The following is a 6,534-nucleotide window of genomic DNA, read 5'->3' as shown; positions in this document are numbered from 1 at the left end:
GCTGCATTTTATTTACATTTTAAATTTACATTTTATTATATATTTTATTTACCTAGAAGCTGTTTTTAAACTGATTATAATAACTATAAGAAGTATAGCAAATTTATGTCACTATTTATTTTCTCCTGGATAAAATGTGCATTTATTTAGGAAGAAATTTAAATTAAGTAAAAGAAAAAAATAATATTTTTAATTTTTAAAAGGATGCTTAAAATAAAAACATAAAAGTTCTAGCATTTTTTCACTTATTATGCCATAAATTTGTAAGTGCATTCTTTGGAGAAATAGCTTTCAGAAGACAAATGTACCCATATTTATATGGAACTTGACACATTGGTCAAATATTTAACCTGATTTAACATTTAATCAATGCAAGATTTTTTAATTATAGCCAATTATAAAATCATACAATTTTTAATTTTATCTTAGTATCCTCAACAATCTTAGAGCTTAATATTCTCATAGGCATTTTCATTTAAAAGCTAAGATTAAAATAAGTGATTTAAAATAGCTATTTTGTTCTGACAGCATAAAATAAAAAAAAATAGCTATTTTGTTCTGACACCATAAAATAAACAGAACTTTATTTTTACAAGATTTATTTAACAACCACATAGTTAATAGAAGCATTTTATTACATCAGCATTGATATATGCAACAACAGACTTCATGGCAAAGGTGTGTGTTTCAAAATAGGCAGCAATCTTGAAATTCATAATGTTGAATAACTACAAACGTACATTTATTTTAATCAATATAAACCCTATAACATAAAAATTTAAAAAGGTTTGAACCTTTAACAAAAATCTCTGTTTCATTTGGTAATTGATTTTCCATACTGAAAAACTCATTTTTAATGCAAATAACGTTTCTTCTGACTTTGCCCATGCTGCTACCATATCTGATTACTTCTACTCAGAGTGGGTTATTTTCTAAAGGAGGGTTTGCAAGCTGAGTGTGTGTGTATAAGTATATTGTAAAGGTTTTAAGGGCAAAAATAGTGTACACATTAAAATGAAGCAAATTTTTCTTCTTCTTTAAAATAATTCACTTTCTTATTTCAAAACTTAAAGCCTGGTCAAAATTTGGATTAATCACTGAAACAAAACAACAAAACAATTATTTACATCGAGACTTAATTTCTTTTTATTATTATCTTTTTAAACTAATGCAACAACATGTGCTCGGTATCTTTATTTTAATTAAGATTTCTCTCTTTATTAGATCTTAGTTATCTAGAGAAGTCAGGTCGTCTTCTCCACTCACCTGTTTACACAAAGGTTTTTCACTTCGACTTGCAACTTCGTATTTCCATATAAAATTCGAGAAAGGGTGGAGAAATATAACTACAGAAATAATCTGAAAATTTCAAAACACGGATTTTTCATTATCCTCCAGAATAGAAGATATCATCCAAGGAGTGCTCAAAATCAAAATCAGGTGGCCCTTTCAAAAGTAGAATGTGATGAGCGCTTTTACATTTCACAGATAAACGTTTCTAAGAGCTTAATGTTTCCTCCGCTTATTGCCACTGTGCCATCTGGCTTTTGTAACTGATGTCCTACCTCTTTGAGGCAGCAGAGGGCGTTCTGGCATTGTTGACACCGGATACCTCCCGGTGCACCGCGCTAGCATCTTGTTCCCAGGAAGGAAATAAACTATTTCCCTGGAGGGTTGTCCTTGAGTGTCTCAACGGGTCAAGCTGTTCCTAAATTATTCCGAGAAGCTTTAATTTCAGACCTAGATGAAAGTTGAGATTGTCAAAGGACTCCCACGGCACGCCGCACCGAAGTTCTCCAATTGCGAAGCCTGGGTTGTTTTATTGCAAAACTGCCGCACATAGAATTTCTTTCATAGCAGGAAAATTTGTAATGGGCATCAAACTGGATGATTATTTTCCAAAGAAATAGAAAGTACATAGTTTTAAAAATCTAGAAACATCACAGATCAATAGCCATTCGGTTTCATCTAGGCAACCGAATTACTACATTGTTTCCCTTTTTAAGCAGTATTTTAACCTCTCTCATATCACGTATTTCATTTCTATTTAGAAAGTAATTTTAAACTGATCAAGCCTTCTGAAGGACGAGTTTAGATTTTCCTAAACAGGTAGAATTAGGCTGAGGGGATTAGGTTTGCTCCTGTGAGGTAGTATGAACTCTAACGGAATCAGGCAGGACGATTTTGCAGCCCTGGACCAGCTTTGCGGATTACGCAAGATGTGGATGCAGGAGATCAGCGCAATTGGATGAATACTGGAAGGAAAGCAAGGCCGCCATGATAACGTGTAATGCTTTAAATTCATTTCCGCTTCCAACGACTGCTTTTAATTGGCACAAGAGGAATATTCCCAACCCTTTAATTTTGTAATTCGAGCAGCCCCTATTTTCCAGTGTGCTTTACCTACCCACTCCCAAATTGGATAAAATTAAATATAAACCAAAGTAATCGATGAATGTGAAAGACCTGACTTGCAGAGTTCTAAAATTTGAGGACAAATAAAATCCGTCCTGAGGCACGGGGTGAGAAGGCAGCTCTCTGAGGATACTGCACCTGGCCACTTTATTTCATGAATTTTAAGATATATTTATGTCCCGTGTAAAAAAAAAAAAAAAAAACTGAATGAACACATATCTTTTAGATCATTGTCAATGCATGGCCCATTGTTATACCTGGATCAAAATCGGTGTTGCTGCCGCTATTGTCCAACCTGAATTATTTTGTCTGTTACTAATTTTAACAGCTTTTATATTTGTGAATTTATAGACAAACTTAAGCAAACGTATAGAAATTTCTTTTAAGAAATAGCCAGCCAGGCTGGCTACGAATTAGTAGATTTTCCGTCTCTCTCTCTCCCTTGCCATTTTGATTCATTACTTAGGGAATTTAAATTTGTATTGTTGGTATTAATATTTTCAATATCTAAGAACGATGAAATATGCTAAGAAATTTAGATTTTTAAAAAATATATCAATACTGACCCATCCAACCTTCGAGTCCTAAGGCGAATTTTCATTGCATAGGATTTAGTAAACTGCCCTGCCTCTTTCTGTCGCGGGAGCTATGAGGATGCGGCTGTGGTCGGTTTTTCCGCAGTGCGGGTTTCAGGCCTCCTGGCCCTCCAGTGCCTCCCGCCGGCAAGGATGAGCCGAGCAGGCTCCTGCGCACCGGAGCGGTCTGCAGAGCTCAGCCATCTGTACCCGTCTACTAAGGCTGCCCAGTTACCAAACCTGAACGAAAGTGGCAGCCTGCGTGGGTTCCTGCCCTGTTTCACCTGGTGGGTCCCCGACCCACCCCTTTCTAGTTAAGCCTCGAGGCCCACATTTGAGTCCATTGCACGTCCCTTTGGTGACCAAGTCAGCACTAAAATCCGCGGCTGACAACCTTATGTTTCTGTTTTAAGGAAGATGACTTAAGAAAGAAAAGGATAATAATAAAGCCTTCATTCTCCTCAATTTCCTTCTTGCAATCCTGCTCACTGAAGGATTTACGTTTCAGCCTAAAGTGGAAATTGTTTCCCCATATACGTATACTGAATGTATGTGTGCATTCCTACGTGAAGACCAAAAAGTATCAGGCAAGGGTAGCAACAGCTTGAGGGAACGATTTCAGTAAAATATTGTTTTGCTGTATGTGGCCTTTCTCTCTTTTTAAATGTTATTTTTCAAATTACCTAATATCTTACTCTTCTTTTGAGTAGGGACCGGACGGTCCTATTGCTTTTCCAGTTTGATTACAGAGAGAGAAAAGGGTCACGGTCAGCACCGCGGACAGCGCCAGGCAAGGAGGGCGCGGCTACTTTGGTGCATCCTCTTGGCCCCTGTCCTTTGTTCCCAGCCCCTGCAGGCCAAGGCAGAACAAAGACATCAAGGCTTGCTTTTTCGGCCTGGGCTTTTCTTTGGCTCCAAAGTCGTGGTGTGGAACTACTACCTCAACATAGTCCACCTCACTGGCTTCCAAATAAATTAATTTACCTAGTCCTTCTAAAGTTTCTGACCTGATCCTTTCCCCTTATCCCACTCCTTTGGCCGATTTGGACATTACGACAATGCCAAAACAAGAGAGTTATCTTGGCCTTTTAAAGCCAAGCATGGACGCCTCGAGATTGGGAAGAGAAAGGGAGAAGTCAAGGGGAAATGCGGGCGGCAGGTGTTCTTCAGATCTTTCCAAAGTTTGGACCTTTCATTTGCGGTTTCTTGCGCAGTGTGGTCAGGACCCTGTTAAATGTTACACCTCTCTCTTCCGTTTTGTTTTCCCAGCTTGGCCCAGGACTGCAGACAATCACACTCCGTTCTTAAAAGAACCAGTGCTTTCTAAATGCTTTAACTCTCTGGAATATTTGCACGGACGGGAACTACTGCTCTCCTGACAGCTGTCAATGAAGCTTCCCTAAAATTCTCCTCGGAGATTTGCCTGCGGATTTCCGCGGCTCTAATGGAAAAGTAAGAGCCTTTCCCTTTCGAACACTAGTTTGCTTCGAGAATCAGTCCGGGGTGGGGGTAGGGGGACATTTATGCGGCAAGTGATGGGTTCATCCTACCACCCCCTAAATTCCTTGCAATTGCCTTTTCCCCTTTCTGACCCTGAGATGCTTTGGTGTCTTTCAAGTGCAGCCGTAGGCTCCGCTCTTGGCATTCACCGCGTGCCTTAATTGTATGACATTAAATCAAGGTCCGCTGTGAACACGGAGGGCAGAGCCTCTGATCTTGATCCGGAAAGTATCAGACCCACTGCGACTACCACTCTTCTCTCCCTGCCCATCCCCCCGCCCCCCCGCCCCCGGCTCTGAGTCTCTACTCCCAGAGTCATAACTCATAAGCCCAGCTCCTGTCTCTGCTCATCTCTGACACATCTGCCAGAGCCACTGTTAATTAGTCTGTTCCGTGGAAGTGTAGACGAGTGCGTGTGTCTGCGTATGCATATGCATATATCTCCATGCCATTTACAGCACACGCCTAAAAACATACATACGCCTATAAATCTAGTTTTCAAATGACGGCGTGGATCCAAGTTAATTACCCCTCTGGTACAGATCTAATTTTGTAATAGTGTTATTTTACTGAATGCAATTAACCCAGTTGGTCCGCCCTGAATCCTTTCTAAGGCGCTTGTAAGGAATGGCAGGTTTTTAAGGACCACGCCATTGCATGTTCTCCGTCAGAATCGTTGCCAATCATTTTCTGCTGTCAGGGATGAAATCTAGCACATAAAAGAGAAAACAAACATGCCTGTGTGCCTGTAAGATAAACACACAGATATGCCTGGTCTCTGTGTCCTCTGATAACGTTACCGCGGGTTTGGTTGGGAGATTTTGGGAAAAGAGAGTCCGAGGGCGGGCTGGGTCATCTTTCTTTGTAATGCGGAAAAATTAACTCAACCGCACCTGCCTAGTCCCGAGAGAGCTGGGCGGCCCATCTGGTCTGGCTACGAGTTTGCTGCGGAGAGAAAAGGCTGCTCACTAAAGCTTTCCCACTGCCCGGGAGCGCGGAACTCGGGTCTGGGCCCGGAAGGGCGATTCGGCTCAGGGCAGCGCAGCCGACTCGCACTCCTCAGCCTGTGGCCAGAGTCTGCGGCTGGAAGCGCCTGGGCCGAGCGGAGGGAGGGCGAGCAGGAGAGAGGAAAGGGTGAGGGAAGTTGACCTCTACGGGCGGAGCCCTCTGCGCAGCGGGCAGGAGGCAGCGGGCGCGACGGCTCTTTTCATGGCGTCCCCTACGGCGTGGTCGGCCCGAGGGAAAGGCCCGCTCCCGCTCCAGAGTCCGAGGAAAGGAGAGAGAGCTGAGAGCTGGTCTTGCGCAGAGACCCCAGAATGCGCCCCTGAAAAACAGAATCAAAGCGCAGTGTTAGGGAGGTGGGAGAGAGGAGGGGGAGGGTGGGGAGCAGGGACACGAGGCGGGAGGGAGCACGCGAGGGACACAAGGTGACGAGAGGACAGGACCCCAGTCGGCCGGTCGCGACCTCCGTCCCCAGGCTTCAGGGGGACGCGGAGGGGATCCTGAGCCCACGGAGTGCGGGGCCTGCAGGCCGGGGGGAGGGGAGTGGTGCGGTGGCTGTGAGCGTAGGTCCGGTCTGCGGAAGTCCCAAAGAGGGTGCACGCGCTGCGGACACCTCCGAGTCCAGAGAAACGATTTCGGGAGCTGGAGCCGTGAAAACGCGCCCGCAGATGGTCCTTCTGTGCAGTTCCAGCCGTTCCCGCATTCTGCACCCCCTTTCCCCAGCCTCACCCCCTCCCTTAGACCACACGCCAGACCCGCACTCTCCAGTCTCCACCCCTCTTGGTTTAGGACCCTGCAAACTGCAAGAACGGCAAGAAAATCGAAAGGATCGATGAGAGAAAGAATTACATGCACCCATAGCCCTAGAAATCCAGAGTGAGACCTGCTAGCCCTGCTCAAACCTGGAGAGGACCAAAACGTTTTCAATCGCTGCTCAGCGCGTTCGCAGAGGAAAGAAGAGGCTGAGAGGCTTCCGTGGTATAAGGTGCTTTAAGGTGGGAGGTGGGGGTAGGGAGGGGGTGGGTCGGAGCAGTCCGGTCTT

General features: G+C 44.0%; 1 long non-coding RNA gene and 1 other non-coding gene across 2 annotated transcripts; both read right to left on the bottom strand.

Annotated features, from left to right (window-relative positions):
• Positions 1–4,602: 4,602 nt before the first annotated feature.
• Positions 4,603–4,711, bottom strand: MIR124A-1 (microRNA mir-124a-1). The gene has a single exon (NR_032026.1). It is a non-coding gene; the product is annotated as a microRNA mir-124a-1 (primary transcript).
• A 327-nt stretch (positions 4,712–5,038) lies between these two features.
• Positions 5,039–6,206, bottom strand: LOC701364 (uncharacterized). Its single transcript, XR_003732386.2, has 4 exons — positions 6,106–6,206; positions 5,640–5,814; positions 5,384–5,435; positions 5,039–5,199 (listed from the first exon to the last, which is right to left on the bottom strand). It is a non-coding gene; the product is annotated as an uncharacterized LOC701364 (long non-coding RNA).
• Between the last annotated feature and the right edge of the window lie 328 nt (positions 6,207–6,534).

The sequence above is a fragment of the Macaca mulatta genome, chromosome 8, assembly GCF_049350105.2.
Source record: "Macaca mulatta isolate MMU2019108-1 chromosome 8, T2T-MMU8v2.0, whole genome shotgun sequence".
Classification (NCBI taxonomy): domain Eukaryota; kingdom Metazoa; phylum Chordata; class Mammalia; order Primates; family Cercopithecidae; genus Macaca; species Macaca mulatta.
This window is presented reverse-complemented; position numbering and strand designations above follow the sequence as displayed.